This window comes from Aythya ferina (genome assembly GCF_964211825.1).
Source record: "Aythya ferina genome assembly, chromosome: Z".
Taxonomy (NCBI): domain Eukaryota; kingdom Metazoa; phylum Chordata; class Aves; order Anseriformes; family Anatidae; genus Aythya; species Aythya ferina.
Window position 1 is genome coordinate 21,781,008 of NC_140299.1, and position 19,454 is coordinate 21,800,461.

General features: G+C 36.7%; 1 long non-coding RNA gene across 2 annotated transcripts; it reads left to right on the forward strand.

Moving 5' to 3' along the window:
- The first annotated feature begins 7,334 nt into the window (after window positions 1-7,334).
- Window positions 7,335-18,198, forward strand: LOC311427529. Of its 2 annotated transcripts, none has more exons than XR_014687401.1 (3): window positions 7,335-8,059; window positions 13,760-13,926; window positions 16,637-18,198. It is a non-coding gene; the product is annotated as an uncharacterized lncRNA (long non-coding RNA). The 2 variants fall into 2 exon arrangements; XR_014687402.1 differs by having other exon boundaries at window positions 13,760-13,823.
- Window positions 18,199-19,454: the final 1,256 nt, after the last annotated feature.

Consider the following 19,454-nt stretch of genomic DNA (forward strand, 5'->3'; position numbering starts at 1 on the left):
AGGCAGGAGCCTATGAATAATTCTTACTTTGTCCTGATACTGCAGAGCTGTGCATAGCAGATCTATCAGCCTTGCTCCAAGAGCTGCTTCAGTAACAGGCAGCTGAGACCTACAGACTTAAGGTAAAGGACTTTGCATTCATTATATAGTGTTGTCAATTCCTGCTCTACAGAACTATACAATTACAGTAAGATATTCTGTGTCAATAAAAGAGAAGCAGAAATCAGGTTTTTAAAGATTATAAACTATTCAAAAATGAAACAGTCTAAGTTTGCGTTCCAATGTTCATAGTGCAATATGCAGACACATGCGCCCTTGGTGACAAACCTCAAGAAACAACATATCCTCCTATAGTAAGATAGGATCCACACCATCCTGCTACGGATTTACAGTAAAATTGTAAAAATCTTTCTAAGAATATATATTTGCTCTCTTTTTTACTTTTTCTTTTTTGTTCTCTTTGCCTTTTCACATGCTGTGTTCAGGAAGGGGACATTAATACTGCCTTAGTTGACACTAAAGCAAAACATCATTCCGCACCATCTTTTTCAGATTAAATAAATTTGATTTGGAGTCAGTAAATTAATTTCAAAAGGCATTTGCATGAATAGAACCAAGAGACTAATGCAGGGAGTCCTCCTGTAGACCTAAAGACAGTAGCAGGAAACTGATGCAGCACATTGAAATTACTTCTTGCTGTGTGTTTTAACAAGCAACCACTCTATCAGCTTCCGTCTATCAGTTGTATCTATCTGAAATGTTGATGTGCCAATGCAAACCTTTTATCCTGAGGTCTCTGCTTCTTCCTGATCTGTATAGGTATTGCATTTTATAGGCCAAGTGATGGGTTTTGTGTTTGTCCTCCCAGGCAGTTCACTGCAAGAGGAAAACAGCTAATTTGTAACTGGTTCTAAATATACATCGAAGAATAATAGAACCACTGAACAGTTTGGGTGGGAAGGGACCTTAAAAATCATCTAATTCCAACCCCCCTGCCGTGGGCAGGGACACTTCCCACTAGCCCACGCTTCCCAAAGCCCCATCCAACCTGGCCTTGAACACTTCCAGGAATGGGGCATTCACAACTTCTTTGGGCAACTTGTGCCACTGCCTGACCACCCTCGCTGTAAAGAATTTCATCCTTATATCTAATCTAAATCTTTCCACTTTTAGTTTAAAGCCATTCCCTGTTGTCCTATCACTCCACTTCCTGACAAAGAGTCCTTCCCCAGTTTTCCTGCAGGCCCCCTTTGGGTACTGGAAGGCCGCTATAAGGCCTCCCTGGAGCTTTCTCTTCTCCAGGCTGAACTACCCCAGCTCTCAGCTTGTCTTCGTAGAAGAGGTGCTCCAGCCCCTTGACCATCTTCTTGGACCCCCTCTGGAATATAGGGTCCATGTATAGGTCCATGTCTTTGTTCTGGGGGCCCAGAGGTGAACACAGTGCTCCAGGTGGGGTCTTACGACAGTAGAAGGAGATAATCACTTCCTGGAACCTGCTGGCCACTTCTTTTGATGCATCCCAGGATACAATTACTTTTCAGGGCTGCAAGAACACATTGTCAAACTTCTCATCAACCAGTTTGTATCTCCTCCCATATATGATCATGCATACATCCATATACTGAAAGTACCTTACATTTCAGAAAGTAGATGTAAAGTACAAAAAAGATGTAGACAATAGACATGACATCACTACTTATGCCACCAAATGACAGCAAGTCATGCTGACCTGGCTGATGAAGTGCAGAGCTTAGGCTAGTACTTTACTTCTTGGAAAAAAAAAAAAAAAGGTTACTAGAGCAACAAAACAAACAAACAAACGAACAAAAAGATTCCATCAAGTTTTCAATGACATGACACATGACCAGTAATTTTCAATTTGTCTACAAAGGATTGTATACATTTGCCTCATAATGGAACTTAAGTAGTAGTTCTTTTTTGCTCCACTTCTAAATATTTGTTTAGCCATTGAAAATTCTGTTATGTACACCTACTTATCTATTTCTTATGAAATGAAGTAAGCAAACAAAAACAAATTTGAAAGTCAGAAGTAGAGAAGGTTTAATTATAAAGATACCTCTGTGTCTGGAGGGTGAGAAAAGGTGCCGATTACATAGAAAATCCCTTTGAAGTAACTACATGGTCATTCTGAATAGTTTGGGAGAAAGTTGTAGTTCTCAAGACTGGCAAGCCTATTTCATACTTCAGCTCATCTGCACTGATGGTGGGTTCTGCAAGAAATACAGCCAACTGGCTCCTTGCAAAGTAAAATCTCACAGCATGGTGGCATGAAAGCAATAAGCTTTCTGTTCAAATTTTAGCTTCCAGTACACAGACGAGATATTACAGCTCAGCAGAATTATTTACTTGACAAATTTTTGGTGGACGAGCTGAGAATAGAGGCAGACAGAGGAAAATTAGATTCCTGCTAGCTCATTTGTAAATCAGATATTAGGCTGGAGAAGTCAATGATTATGCTGATAATCCTTTCAGCAACACCAGTGTAACTCTATTAACTTTAGGGAATAGAATCCTGCTTTACAGCAATCATAAAGAGCCCTTAGGGGCTCTTTTTTAAGTGCAGCCCAAGCTGACTATGAACTTCAGCTAGCATAGCTGTGTCAGTTACAGTCAGTCTGAGTGACCCCAGACATATTTATAGGTGTTTTATAGTGTTGACAAGGTTATGCCATCTGTTAGCAAAGCAGTGGAGTTTCCTTTTTCGGAGATGAGAGTGGAGATTTTACTCTTAGATATAAGTTATAGCTTTAATGTTTTAGATGCTCCTAGTGTAAGAATGTTTTTCTCTATGAACAGAAAGATGCTTTTCATACAGATTTCATACAGATTCCACTGTATCTATAGTGTGGAAAAGGATTAATTGCGCAATATAGGTCTTTATCCACCTAGTAAAACATTATGTTTGCAAAATTAAACATAGTACTGTTCTCTCTCTACGATGAAAGTGTGTAGCTGATGAAAGGGGAATTTTGATCAGTGCAATATACTAGGACTTCAAGAGGTGCATTGCTGTTTCTGTATGAACTTCTCTAAAGCACTCTGACAATTTTTGTATCACAGTGAAATTTGCGTATGGCTAAGTTTCAAAAATACCACTCAGACTAGAAGGCCTACAAAGACTAAAAGTAGTAATAAAGCATATTTATTTCAAAGAGTTTTTATTCTTTACTGGAAAAAACAAAGGAGTGGGTTTTCATTTCCACTGAGTTTTGCAAGACAGAAAAAGTGTCATTCCTAACCTACCTAAATTATTCTTGTTGCACAGTAAAAGATAAATGATTTCTGAGCATTCACAATGTGTTTTTTGGTTGGTTGGTTGTTTCGTGGTTTTGGTGGTTTTGTTTGTTTGTTTGCTTTTTTGTTTGTTTTCGTTGGCTGGTTTTCTTTGTTTTGTGGGGAGTTGTTGTTTGGTTTTGTTTTGTTTTGTCATAGAATACACTGCAAGAGAAAAATTAGAACTGCAACTGAATTTCTGAAGTTAACTATAGAAAAACATTTGCATCTTCACACATCTAGCCAGCTGTATTTCTCATCTGCTTTGTGTAATTTTGGACCAATACTTGAATGAACAAAGTCTGAGTTACTGTGGTTTTTGTGGAAAACATATCTTGCTTTTGACATATACATTGTTCTGGAAAGAAAAATAAATAGTATCTAGTACATGGGGCTTTAATGATAGTTGCAGGTGGACAGTGTGGAAAACAAGAACATTTTGTGTCTGAAAAGGACAAGTAGGAGCTTACATTACTTGTAGGTTACTCCAGTTTCTCCTTACACTGTGGCTTACTGCTTTTAATTTGTAGTCACTAAAGCTCTAACTTGGAGATGGAAGTATATGGACCATCTGGTACTTTTGTTTTTCAGACTTCAAACTCAATAAGAAAATGCAAATGACACCCAAGCTGTCAGGTAGCATAAGTTGAAAACAGGTATGCTCTCTCTTTCACTGAAAGCTGTATTTTTTCCTGTTAAACAAATCCAGTAAAATTAGTGCCAATGTGGGAACATGCTTGAAATGTAAGATTTTGCTTTAATTTCCAAAATACAGAACATGCAAAACTTTCTCAACAATTTCTCAACATCATCACCATCAACCTTGTATTATCATTACTGCACTGTACAACTTCACCTGTTATCTTTTACCATAATTCTTAGTTTCAGTTTTGTGGAGCGGCACTTTTTCTTTGCTTTCACATTATTGTTGTTATACAATCTATTTACTGTTTGGCTACATAACACTTCTCTTTTTGTGTCATTGGATCTAACTCCATACCACTTAACACTTTCCTGTGAGGTGTGATTTCATATAGCAAGATAATAACATTTTGTTTGCCTAAGTAACCATAATTTTTGGAGTGTACTGGGCAGAAAATCCCACTTCAGTGTATTAATTTTTTTCATATGTTCCATGAGATTATTGAGGCTTTTCAATAATTTTTTTTTCCACACTCTTTTACTGTCAGAGCTCCATAGCAGAAATCACCAAAGCTGTGGTTTGAGATTCTTTGTTTTCCTTCTGATGCACTTTCTATCTCCTTGCTGCCCCTCAGCTGAATTTGTCTTGCCACATGCATTACTGTACACTTAAACTACCATAAACTGAAAAGTACTTTTACTCAGAATCAGTGCTCCAACCTGGTTCTTCCTGTCACTAAGCAAATACTTGTAATATAGTTAAGTCAGATATAATACTTGTAGTATAGTTAAGTCAGATTTTTTACCAAAGTAAAAAGTACTTTGAAGTAGATTTCCAACATTCAGCCATCTCAAATCAATCTATTATTTATCACTAAAGCAAGAGATTCACTCCATTTCAGAGTGAAGCTGTCTTGTCATTGGGTTGGTGCTTTGGTGAAAAGGACATAAAATATAAATATATCTGGTTGATCATCCTTGTGAGGTAAAAAAAAAAAAAAAAGACTCAGAAACATGTTTTCTGGGAATACCCTCAGAACCAGTGGCTAGACATTCAGGTCCTGATTGGCATTCAAAAAGTATACACTTCTTCTTAGAGTTAACAAACAAACAAACAAACAAACAAACAAAAAAACATATACAGACAGAGGCGTTTTTCTATCTTTCTATACTTTTTCTATCTAGAAGTGATGGGCTACATATGTTCCACTGGAGCCACCTAAAGCACTTCAGCAAGACCTGAAAACAAGCTTCTTGCTCTATGATACTTTTAGTCTTCCCATGATAGTCTCTAAAATTACTCTCTCTATTCCTTACTGTTCCTTCATTCTCTTTAGTCATTTAACAGTTCCACTGAGGTATCAAACTTGTAATTATGATTCTCAGATACAATTTCTATTAAAAACAGAGATTTGTATATTGTGCAAAATAAATTTTTGACAAACCTTAACTGAAACTCACATGGATTTCTGAAGAACACTCAAGTGGAAAAGATTAATAACATGCTTTTCTCTCTGTAAGAAAATATGGATTTCTCTCAGTTACATTTATTCTTTACTTTGGATGTATTTCCTTGATCATTTTCCATTGCTTGTAAACCTCAAATATGAATTAATTGGAAATTTGATCTTGGACAGCCCTAGGATGTCAGTGAATTTATAAGAAATTTGGGAAAGTTCATTTAAGGCTCATAATTATCCAGTTGAGCCACTGGAACCAAGGGAAAGGTGAAACCTTATAGTTTTGTGAGATGATTCTGAGGTAGGTTCTACGTTTGATTGGACTATTTGTGGCTTAATTCAGCTATTTAGCATCAGCCTGTTAAACACAGAACTTGCACGTCTGCAGTTCAGTCTGCAAATCAAAGGGCATTTTGCAGCCTCCTCTCAGAGCAAGATTAATGCTATTTTGATTAAAGCAAATTTAAGTTTCTCCTCTTGGACTGATTGATTTCATTTGCAGTTCCAAAAGGAACATTTCAGGTCAATCAAAAAAATATTTAGCAAAATAAAGATGGAAATTATTTCAAATAGAAAGAAACACTTCATTTGATATAAGATAGTTTGCTTGGATTTTGAGCATCATGTTAAAGTACATTTGGAGGGGAAAAAAATATCTTGCTTCAAGTTAGAAAAATCAACTGCTTCATTTGGAAAACGTGAAAACTTTGCAGAATTCAGAATATTTGTTCTGGGGAGTGCTACTTTTTTCAAAAAAAAAAATCAAAGAAAGACAGTGAATTTGCAAAGCACACTGCTGTTGCCGAGCTCTCATTTGATATACAAAAAAAAAAAAAAAAGCAAACAAACATATTTGCTACACATTTATCTAATGAACACATTTTCATACATAGAGAGAAGTACATTACATTTCATGTAATAATCTGCAGTATGCATCAATTTTTTTAACATCATTTTTTTAAATTTATTTTACATATGTAACTGTCAAAAAATATAATTGTAATGCATTAACATCAGCTTTTAGAAAGTGGCCTGCATTATTATTTTTTTTCCTCTTTTCTCTTATCTGAACCTCTCTTTAAAGTACTTACCTACCTACTTTTTTTTTGTATTCCAACTCCCTGCTTGGAGTAAGGACAGTTAGGTCGGGTTGCTCAGGGCCTAAGCAGAAAATATTTCAGTAGAATACAAACAAGTCCATCCACAGTCTCCAGGCAACATCTATTCTGGCACCAGAGTTCATCTCCTCCACCTGAACATCCCCTTAGCCCATTCTTCTCTGAAATGAGCTTATGGGTCCAATGGAGGAAGGATACTTTTTTGACAATTCTAATCCTGGTTTCTTGGAAGGGTTCTGCACCAAGGTCCACCAACAAGGAAATATTTAGCATCATGACATCAAACTTAGGCATCAGTATAATTGTAAAATATCTTTCATTATTGGATTTTATCTCAACTCTCTTCTAAAGCTCAGATCTCATCTGTAACAATCCCTTTCTTGTCCCAATTTCTGTTGAGTTTCAATACCTACAAGGGAGTTGTAATTCCTTGTAATTCTTGTTTCACAAGACACATTTAGTATAAAGATTTCCTATGATTACTTACTGTACTGGGTCTGGCTGGAATGTTAACTTTCCCGGCAGCAGCCCATACAGTGCTGTTCTCTGTACTTGTAGCTGGAACAGCAGTGTTATCACACCAGTGTTGTGTCTACTGCTGAGCAGCAGTGGCACAGCATTGGGCCTTTTTCTAACCCTCCTAGGGGGTGGGCAAAAAGTGAGGAGAGAAACATCACTAGGGCAGCTGACCTAAACCAATCAAACGGATATTCCATACCATGTGGTGTCACACTCAGCAATAAAAGGTAGAAACAGGAAGAAGAGGGGAGGGGTGGGCTCTCGTTGAGAAGACGTTGGCCCTCCTCTCGAACACCGGCTGTGTGCGTTGAGGCCTTGCTTCAAGGACATGGTCAATCATCGCTCATTTGTGGGAAGTCGAGAGTAATTTCTTTCCTCTGCACTTCCATATAGCTTTCATTTATTTTATTTGTTTGTTTTCCTCCCTTCTTTTTATTTTTTCGCTTTTTCCCCTCCCTTTTTCCCCTTTCCCTTTTATTTCCCCTTAGTTAAATTGTTTAGTTCATGGTAGTCTTTATTTAATTATTATAATTATTTCCCTTTAATTAAATTATCTTTATCTCAACCCGTGAGTTGTTCTTTGCTTTACTTCTCCCCCTCCTCATCTAAAGGAGGGGGAGTGAGAGAGCGGTTGTGGGGTTAGCTGCCCAGCATGGTAAAACCAACACACTTACCTTTTCACTATCATGCATGTTCATTAGATAACCATTCCTCTTCATGTACTAGAAGTATGAAAACGGCGTTTCCCATCACTAGCCTTTGAAGAATACAGGAATCTATTGGGACCGTCAAAAAAATAAAATTGTCTAAGAATAGGTGTGTTTGTTGCTATTGTTTTATTTTGGATTTGTTTTTGTTTTACTTTGTTTTCAAAGTGTTCTTGTTGCAGATTGATAAAGCAGGATTCCTCTGTTCTTCCCTCCTCTGACTTTTTGAGAGGAATAGCTCTTTCTTCCTCTCAACTACATCTGAAAGAAACATCTCATCTTTCTGACTGTGCAGCAAGGCTGATGACACTGGTAACAGGTAAGATAAGATGTTTAACACAGATGTTAATCAACAGTTATATGATCCAATTTATCCTTCCTTTCTATGCTACCTGCACTCGAGTGTTACCTTACTTGTCACAGTTTTGATTTAATTGAGAATATTTGTCATAATGAAGGAATAATCTACCATGGAGCATTCCTTTCTTTAAAGGAATGGAAAAGGAGAAAATGAAGGAGATATAAGAGGTGAAAATGGGATATATTACAGAGAAGGATATTGGGAGATGGAGTTTTGAAGCTTTTTAAGAGATTTTAGAAGGCAAGATCTCACTTTGCTACCTGACTAGCCTTCAGGCATCTTCTTGATGGCATCTTCAGGCATCTTCACCAGACTTCAGATCCACCACTCATCTTTAATCCACCTCTTTTTTACCCCGTGAAAAAGAGACTGAGGAAAGACTTCAAGGCAGCATATAGCTTTTTGAAGAGGGGGGGGGGGGGGGGGGAAAGTGGGAGATGCTGATCTCCTCTCTCTGGGGACCAGTGATAGGACCAAAGGGAATGGCATGGAGCTGAAACAAGGGAGGTCCAGACTGGCTATTAGGAATAGGTTCTTCACTGAGAGGGTGGATGGGCACTGGAACAGGCTCACGAAGGCAGTGGTAACAGCACCGAGTTGCCAGAGGTCAAAAAGAATTTGTAGAATGCTCTCAGACATTTGTTTTGATTTATGAGGGATGCTTTGTGGAGCCACATGTTGGACTGGATGATCCTTGTGAGTCCCTTCCAATTTGGAATATTCTATGATTCTGTGATCCTATGAAATGACCTCACCTTCCATTTTTTCATAGAAATACCTGTGATAGGGAAAATATAAACAGGACTAACTACCTCAGAGTGCTCCAGTTACTGATAAGACATCTCTTTTCTGGCACATTTCAAACCACCTGAAATACATGGCATTAGTGCCATCAGTGCTTATAGGATTGTTACATTTTCAACAAAAACTGATGATAATATACTTTTTAACTCAAAACAAATTAAATGGTTTGAAATAGCACATTTAAATATTGCACTAATTGCTCAGAATCAAATGTGATTTTCCCTGTAGCTGTGACTCGGATACACAAGATTAATTTTTGTTCACTGAAAACAATACTTAATGAGAAATTGAAAGAGATGGGACTTTCTCAATATATATTTTTTATATCCTAAAATTTTGGTATGTTCAGCCTGGACCCTTTAACAGCAATATATCTGCTTCGACAAATCTCACACTCAGAATATTTTGTGATTAAGACATTGATAATGTATAAAACTTAATTCTACCTGAAATTCTTTTGTTGCTGTTGTTGTTGTTGACCCATCTGCCAAATCTTGGTCTTTGAATTTTGATTCAGAATAACATGCTAAATGCTGAAGCATGATTTTTTTTGATGATTTAATGCTTGCTTGCTAGCTAGTCCTGAGATCAAAACCTATAATTTAAGGCAGTCTTCGAAATTTAATAAACTTAATTTCATTTTGAGAAAGGGAATAGAAACATAAGATGTAAAAACAAAACCAACCAACCAAACAAAAAACAAACAAACAACAAAAAAAACAAACAACATGACCCTTCTTTTATCTAGAACCTTGCTTTCTTGTATTATGCTGATTTTGTATGTTTTGGTAAGTACAGAGAATATTAGGTAACATGCAGCATCTGATTAGTGATCTTTTCCCAAGCATAGCATTAAAATAAGGTGCTCCTTACTGCGTTTTTTTTTTTCCTTGCTATTTTGTCTTTCTATTTCAATGACCACTTCCATTTAAATTATATTAATACGTGGTAATAACTTCTAGTGATTCAGGTCCGATATTGAGTGTTAAGCATAAGCAGCCCAACTCTATGTTATTTCATTCTGCTTCAGTGACTCTGTAAAACTTCTGTCACAGATTGTTTATGTTTTTATCAGTGTTTCATCAGGATTAATTTTCATACACAATTAATTAGAAAAGAAAATTCTGTGGTCCTGCTTCATTAGGAATATTATCCCTTTTTCAAATGGTAGTTCTGAGAACTAATGGAGAAATCCATCCTGATTTAAATAAAGAGATCAAGAATAGAATTATTGTCACATAGCCTGAATGTATGCTCATTAACACTAATAGCCAGACTGTCCCCTCTCCAACACCCTTTAATATTCAAAACCTCTGTTATAGCTAAATAACTGAGATCTACCAAAAAAGAGCCATAATCAACAAAACCAAACCAAACCAAACCAAACCAAACCAAACCAAACCAAACCAAACCAAACCAAACCTAAACTAAACTAAACTAAACTAAACAAAATAAAACAAAATACAATACAATACAATACAATACAATACAATACAATAAAAGTAAAAATGACTATACACTTTATACTGAGATGAATGAAATCTAAACCATAGGATGGTCTAGATATTAAAATTATAAAAAATGGATTTTCTTACTAAAAAATAAATGTTATTAACATTTCAAAAGTTCATTTCCTTGTACTTTACACTGTGAACACAAAACCTCTTTTGATGACTAGTACTTTTCTCTTAATTAAATCTTAATTGTATAGGCTATTAACATGCCATGTGTACTACCTGTGGGGAGTCATTCACATGTTATGAATCATGAGTATATTTCCTTGATGTATCATTCATAAAAGGATGCAATAAGTTGGAATTGTAAATGTTTGCAAATGGAGGAAATGGTAGAAATTTTATTTTGGCAGTTTTCTTAAGCCAGCAAGTAAACCTAGAATGGAGAGTCAGTGTAGCTAGGAGTGTTTGCATAACAAAGATTATGCAGCTTGAATCAAACTTAAAGCAGTGATTTATGTGCTTTCTCACTCACAGCAAACCAAGTCTGCAATATATTTAGTTTATGTTAATTATTTAATTAGTAAGGTTGAAGAGAAAAAGCAAGACATCAAGAACAGTCTGGAAAATTATTTTTATTGTAGCGATAGTGCAATAGCCATGTTTTTTCTCATGATAAAAGCGAGGCAAAATTTGTAGAGAAAGGTTTTTTGTTGTTGTTGTTGCTTTTTTAATATTATCAACTGATATTTTATTTTAAATAATAATGATACTTTAAATGAGGTGTATTTTACAAACTTACTTTAAATGGCATAAGATAACTTCCTGTGTGACTACTTTAGAGGAACCAGGACAGTGCTTCTACCTGAAATACCATATCTGAGAAGTGGAAATTGTTGTTTCACTTCTTCAAAAGAGCTTAATATGACAGTCCAAAAGATATCCATGTCAAATGCACTTTAAATTTCAACTTTCTTGTGTCTAATTTTCTTTTATAAATAGTTCTGAGCATTAAAATCAATAATTAAAGCTTTTATTCAACTAAAATTGATCTTGTTTTCCTTTGAAGCTAGCCTAGCAGTTAAAATGACAAATTCAGATACAATGATGGTACCAAAAAATATTTGAAGTTTTTCTCTTCTGGCAGAACTGCAAAATTTGGTTTGTGACACAAAGAGCATGTATATAGTAAGGTAGCAGACATAGTAAGGGAAATTATCCCTATTAAGAATTTTGCTCAAATTCACATGAATACTTGAAATCATAATTTGAAATACATTGTAACATTACCAATATACTACAACACAAATCCTTCAAGGGAGTAGGACAATGGGATTTTCATAGCTTCTCAGTAGCTTTATCAAGGATATAATTTTCATATGCAAAGATTATTTTGCATGAGAGGTATTAGTTCACAATGATAATATACTGCTCTGTTTGAGCTCTAATTCTTTCTTGGCATAGAAAATGGTCTGTCTTGATATGTGAAGGGGCTATCATGCTTCTTCACTGGGAGAAGAGGAAAGCATGCATCACAATTACTTTAAAAGCAAATATTGATCATTGAAAAGTCTTTTCTATATTTCACTATAGAAAATTACTGTAATTTAAAAATAAGGGCAATATGAGAGCCAGAGGATGAAAGACAGTATTCAGAATAGACAAGCTCTTCATTTCCATGAGGGATACAATAAATGAATCCATAATAACTCAGAATCTTCTTGTATGATAGATTGTCTATGTTCCAACATGTCCATGAGTATGAGTCTCTCTCTCTTTTTATTTATTTATTTATTTATTTATTTATTTATTTATGAGACTATCATGATAGAATACATGGCTTAATCCAGTGCAAAAACGTCAAGCCATAGATGAAGAAAACAGCCTGACGTTTGCTCTTTAGCTTAATAGAAATGCTAGTGTCAGAAAAAATAAAAATAAAAATAAATTAAAAACTTCAGCATTTCTGTTAAAACAAAGGCTACACTAGGAATACATACTATATACACAAAGGAATATAATGCAATTAACACATCAAAGTAATTATTATGCTTTGGGCAGAAGGAAAGCACTTAACACAGTTTTGACTTACAAGAAAGTATTATAAAGACAAAAAAACAACAACAAAAAACAACAACAACAACAAAAAAAACTGAGGAATCAGGGTATTTGGCATGGATCAGGTCAAAACTTGTCAATGTTTAAAATGGAAAACACAACTTCTGTTGATCAGTTCCAGGCAAAACAACAACCACTTAAGAAAACAGAAGGAGAGAAAGAAATAATATGACAGGCAAAATATGCCTGTCTTCTTTCTGCATTCTGAAAACGAGTATATTGAGTTTCATAATATCACCTATCCCCAGCATAAAACAGAAAATTAGTATAAGCAGTTTTAGGCCTTAGAGATCATGAAGATGGTGATGAAAAGCTTTATTTGTTTATCCTGATTGCAAATAATGTATGTGGAGTTTCTGGTTAATTCTTCAGAACTGGTCCTTAATGTTTAAATTTCTGTCACTTAAACATTGATTAAAGACACATAAAAGATCCTCTGAAAGTCTTAAGAACACCTCACATGAGCAAAAGAACAAATATTTATTATTCAGTTCAGTAGCCAAGTGCTTACCTAATCTATGCCTCATGTTTCAAGAGGATTATTGTCTGACCAAGATTCTGCAAAAATTACACCTAAGGATTTGCAAAAACTTTGCAGTAAGAACATGCTTTCATTTCCATTCAGCTATTTTCTAATACGTTGTCTGAGTTCTTAGAAAAAAATATAAAGCCTAATGACCTGAGCAGAGATGGAGGACCAATTGAAAATATGTGTGGTTTTGTTTGGTTGGTTGTTTTTGTTTTCTTGTTCTTGTCTTGTTTTTCCTAAATGCATTAATATATTTCACAATTCCCAGACTTTTTCTATTTACTTATCCATTTGAAATCTGATATTACAACTGCATTTTTATAATAGCAACAATTTCAAATGATTAAAATTAATCATTAAATTAAAAGAAATAATTAAATTTAAAAAAATGATACTGTAAATATATACTCAAATATGTTATTGTATTCTTAACACATGCTGAATAACAATGACATTTTCTTCAGTCATTTATTGCATGATGTAACTACAGTGGGGAAATCTGTAAAACTAACTTGATGTTTGTGGTATCCCCTACCAGGAAACTAAGAAAGGAAATCATTCATCATAGACATTAAATTTGCAATTCAGTAAAAGATACAGAGCTTTTACAAGTTTATAGTTGATCTTCTACCAGCTGTTAAATCTGAATTTCAATGACTTTTTTAAACAGTATTAACATTTGTTTGGGTGCTCTTGGTGAAGGAGGAGTCAGACAGCAACTCAGTAATTTTTTATTTTTTTTTAATTTTGCAGATAAACACAAACTTGCTACAAAAGTCCAGAATAAAACAAGTCTATGCTACTGGGCAAGCATACAGTTGAATATAATTAAACAAGCATACAAACACAAAGTTGAATATAATCCATAGCCTGAAATTGTATTCAGAAGTTTATCAGGTATACCAGATATTTCATATCAGGTATGAAATAACTGTTGCTTTACATTCTAATTAATTCTTCTTATTAAGTAAATTCATCTGCCTCGTGATTATTAGATGGCACTGTTAAAACAACTTCCCAATTAATACAAATGGACAAGAAATAGAGAACTCATTTTAAAAATCCACAAGTCGTTTTCTTTCTTCTTCACTCATGAATTTGGAACACAATGAACAAGTCATTGATATTATCACTTATTTGCCATTGATACATATATTATATATATCGAAATGCTGACATTGAAATATCCACTAATGTGAAGACTAGGAACTAGCAGAAACAAACAATGGAAAGGAATTTGGAAAAGTATGTCTCAGGTGTTTTCAGTTTTAAGAAAGTGACTTTAAAATAACTATCTGCTTTATAGTAACAGTAAACAAAGTTTGTGTGACTAAATTCTTCCAAAAATTTGATTTGATTTATTTATCAGTAACATTCTGTCTTACAGCAACAATAACAGAGCTTTAAATAGAGTACTCTCCTACACTGGGATGTAAACTAAAGATTTTGTGGCTAAAAAAGGACAACTGTTCAGTTTAATCCTGAATCTGTTATAGGATATCCCTGATTTACACTCCTGCGTCATGTCCAACAACCATGGTAAAGGATTTAGCGAGGCTGTGCAGGGACAAAATTAGGAAGGCCAAAGCTCATCTGGAGCTCAATCTGGCTACTGCCCTTAAAGATAACAAAAAACGTTTCTCTAAATACATCAACACAAAAAGGAGGACTAAGGAGAATCTCCATCCTTTACCGGATGCAGGGGGAAACTTAGTTACAAGAGATGAGGAAAAGGCGGAGGTGCTCAATGCCTTCTTTGCCTCAGTCTTTAGCGACAATACCGGTTGTTCTCTGGATACCCAGCACCCTGAGCTGGTGGAAGGGGATGGGGAGCAGGATGTGGCCCTCACTATCCTCAAAGAACTGGTTGGTGACCTGCTATGGCACTTGGATGTGCACAAGTCGATGGGGCCAGATGGGATCCACCCAAGGGTACTGAGTGAACTGGCAGAGGAGCTGGCCAAGCCACTATCCATCATTTATCAGCAGTCCTGGCTATCGGGGGAGGTCCCAGTTGACTGGCGACTAGCAAACGTGACGCCCATCTACAAGAAGGACCGGAGGGCAGACTTGGGAAACTACAGGCCTGTCAGTTTGACCTCAGTGCCAGGGAAGCTCATGGAGCAGATCCTCCTGAGAGTCATCATGTGGCACTTGCAGGGCAAGCAGGCGATCAGGCCCAGTCAGCATGGGTTTACGAAGGCAGATCCTGCTTGACGAACCTGATCTCCTTCTATGACAAAGTGACGCGCTGGGTGGATGAGGGAAAGGCTGTGGATGTGGTCTACCTTGACTTCAGCAAGGCTTTTGACACCGTCTCCCACAGCATTCTCCTCAAGAAACTGGCTGCTCTTGGCTTGGACTGGCGCACGCTTCATTGGGTTAGAAACTGGCTGGATAGCCGGGCCCAAAGAGTCGTGGTGAATGGAGCCAAGTCCAGTTGGAGGCCAGTCACTAGTGGAGTCCCCCAGGGCTCAGTGCTGGGGCCGGTCCTCTTTAATATCTTCATCGATGATCTGGACGAGGGCATTGAGTGCACCCTCAGTAAGTTCGCAGATGACACCAAGTTAGGTGCATGTGTTGATCTGCTTGAGGGTAGGAAAGCTCTGCAGGAGGATCTGGATAGGCTGCACCGATGGGCTGAGGTCAACTGCATGAAGTTCAACAAGGCGAAGTGCCGGGTCCTGCACCTGGGGCTCAATAACCCCAAGCAGAGCTACAGGCTGGGAGATGAGTGGTTGGAGAGCTGCCAGGCAGAGAAGGACCTGGGAGTGATGGTTGATAGTCGGCTGAATATGAGCCAGCAGTGTGCTCAGGTGGCCAAGAAGGCCAACGGCATCCTGGCTTGTATCAGAAACAGTGTGGCCAGCAGGGCTAGGGAGGTGATCGTCCCCCTGTACTTGGCTCTGGTGAGGCCGCACCTCGAGTACTGTGTTCAGTTTTGGGCCCCTCGCTACAAGAAGGACATCGAGGTGCTTGAGCGAATCCAGAAAAGGGCGACGAAGCTGGTGAGGGGCCTGGGGAACAAGTCCTACGAGGAGCGGCTGAGGGAGCTGGGCTTGTTCAGCCTGGAGAAAAGGAGGCTCAGGGGCGACCTTATTGCTCTCTACAGATACCTTAAAGGAGGCTGTAGTGAGGTGGGGGTTGGCCTGTTCTCCCACGTGCCTGGTGACAGGACAAGGGGGAATGGGCTAAAGTTGCGCCAGGGGAGTTTTAGGTTAGATGTTAGGAAGAACTTCTTTACCGAAAAGGTTGTTAGACATTGGAACAGGCTGCCCAGGGAAGTGGTGGAGTCACCATCCCTGGAAGTCTTTAAAAGACGTTTAGATGTAGAGCTTAGGGATACGTTTTAGTGGGGATTGTTAGCGTTAGGTCAGAAGTTGGACTCAATGATCTTGAGGTCTCTTCCAACCTAGAAATTCTGTGATTCTGTGATTCTGTGAAAGCAAGGAAATAGCCTGTCTAAATTGCAGAGATTTTCAAGATGGAATACCCATCATAGCCTCGGTAGATTATTTTTTTTTCTATTTTTTTAAAGACCTCACTAATATCAAGATCCTGTCCCTTATTTGAATGAACATTTTATCATTTAAATCATTTTAATTTTGTTATTCATTTGTCTCATAACAGCTTCCATAACATAAAATTTTGGATCCCCAGGATAAACAAAGCAGTCTTTAACCTTCTAAATTAAATAAGGATGTTCCCAGCGTCGTTCTCTACAGTGATGTAACTGCCTGAAAGCTCTTGTATTGAAGAGACGAACAAATTCTACATGTGATTGATTTACTTCATTCACAGGAAATGCTGTAAAACTTGTGAAATTAAATTTTCAACAGCAATATTAGCAAAATGTTGTAACTGATATTCTTCAAAAACTGGAACATGACATATTCAGCATACTTTATTTCAATCTACTGTATTGAATACAAAGCTGAAGCCAATAGAGGAGATGAAATTTTAGGCATGGGCCCAGTGGTGAAGCCCAGAACACAAATGTTGCATCTGAGCCCTGCACTGTATACTGGGACACAAATCTGACTTGAACTTTTGGGCCTGTAGTGAAAACCAGAGGGTCAGCACACAAGTTTGTATAAACAAAGACCATACCATGAGTCCAGTCAGTTTTGCCTGGACTCATCTTCCACCTTCTACCTTAAGCCTGTGAGTAATAACAGCAAAGCAAGATCAGACTTCTAATTACAAGATTGGAAACTACATATTATTATTTTGTCACCAAGGTAACACCAATATCACTTTGTCCAGCAGCTACAAAGAGACAGGTCTCAGAGATTTCTCTTGAGATCTGACCTACAAAGCAGCCTCCTGGCTTCTATAAGATGCACCCAAGGTTCAACACCAACATGGCAAGGATGTGATTTCTGATTTCTCAGTTTTATGTTTGTAGCATTCAATAGATATGAGTAAGATTTAGGATTTAAGCAGACGGGTGTTTATGTTTCTGGAGGAAAAAGGCAATCTCTCCTTGATAAGGGGAATAAAGATTAAGCTGAAGCCTATTAGCAAGCTGAAGAAAGGCTATGTTACATTGTTAATTTATACAGTAGAATCTCTACAATGCCATCTCTAGATCTAATTAAAAAAGAGTAATAATAAATAAAACAAAGATGTAATCCAGCATTCAGAACTTGTCCCAGTGTTTTCAGCTATATGCCCAGAAACAAAGATCCTAGTTGTTAAAACACAATCACAGAACAGTTGGGTTTGTGTTCTATATTCATCCACAAAACCAAATATTCAGATGAAAAAAGGAAAATCCCTGCAAGTTGGAAGTATGCCAGAATTGATTATTTGTAAATTCACCTAGTTAAAAATGTACATCATTTAGCTAAAAAGTAAATTATTACTTACTCTGGTCTCCCATCCATTCCAGCATTAAAATTAGAATTGTGCATAATTTTAAAAGCATTGGCAGAGATTAAAGCCTATCAATCTCAGCAAATAAGTTAAGGTTTTTCAAATAAGGCTACTAATCCAAGAAACCCTGAAGAAACTAGAAGTCTTCATTAATACTGTATGTGATTTCCAGGAGGGCTCTCCTCCTTGTCAGGAAGTTTTGATAAAAGTTGGGGCTGAGGGAGGGGGGCCATGGGGAAAGGATGGAAATGATTCCAACCAAATCACAAATATACAAATGTTATGCTTTTCCTAGATATTTCTGAATTACAAAAGACACCTTATGCACATGTAAAAGCTCCTTTCTTCTTCCAAAGAAAAATACAGAGTGCTTAAACGTAGACCCTGAGAAACTGTACAGAATGCACCTTAAACAGGACATGTTATCATTACAAGGGTCTCTGAGATGCCCTGAAGCAGTGGTTCCTGCATGTTTTCTGTCAGTGATGTTTTGCATCCCTTTCATTCCTCAGCTGGCTTTCTACTCTTGCTCTCTTTCTTCTTTTATCCTGTCCTAAGTACTTTCTGTATGAGCAGCACTTTCGTTCCATCAGATTATCTTTCTTCTTCAGGCTCAAACTGAAAAGAGAGAGCTTTCAGAGCTGACGGTATCCAACATCAAATCATATTATATATTAAAAAAAAAAAAATGGGGGGGGTGGGGAATGAAGAGATTTGGCTGAAATCTGAAACTAAAACCAGAGAAAACTAAATTTATGGTTATATGTCCATCTATAATTTCCTCTGAAGAAGTAACGAACTGACTGCCTCCTACAGTGTCATATTGTATTGCTTCTGTTTTTTAGTAAAGAAATAGAAGTAAGAGAACCTAAGGGAACCTTTCAACTTTAAGTAAAGTTAAACACAATTTAATGTACACAAATCTAAAATTAATTCAATCTTTTGTTCAAATACATTTCCTTAATAAACTTAAGGTCTCCATATTTATTCAAGAAAATGATTTATTTCTAATCACAGAAAAACAGAAAGCTCTCTCTGATACTGCATGGTTGCACTAATATAAGTGCCATGGACATAACATAACTCCAGTTCTGTATTATTTGTGCAGTATGGTTGCTGTGGCTCTAGGCAATTTTAATAACTTCACTGGGTTTTCATAGGGCCATTCATATAGTCACTCATGTGGAAATACAATATGAAATCTGACAGGCAGGATCTGTTTATACTGGTCTACAATTATTCAAAGTCCATTGGTTTTCCTGATTTATACAGCTTTTGGTTAGTGAAGGACTAGTCTTTCACTTTTTTTTTTCACTTGATTTGCTGCAAGTATGCATATTTTCAACAAATTCAATAAATCTCTTTTATTGCATAAATTCAGGAGAGTTACTGGAATCATATAAGCAAGTGAGATCTTGTACCAATTATGAAGAAAATTGAAATGTACCATCTTAATTTTTGAATTACTTATTTGGATGAAGCTCTTAGATTATATGGACCTGGTGAAGTTCCTGGCCTGATGTCTGTAATAGACCATTCCTTCTAATTAAGTACCTCAGTGTTGTTTTAA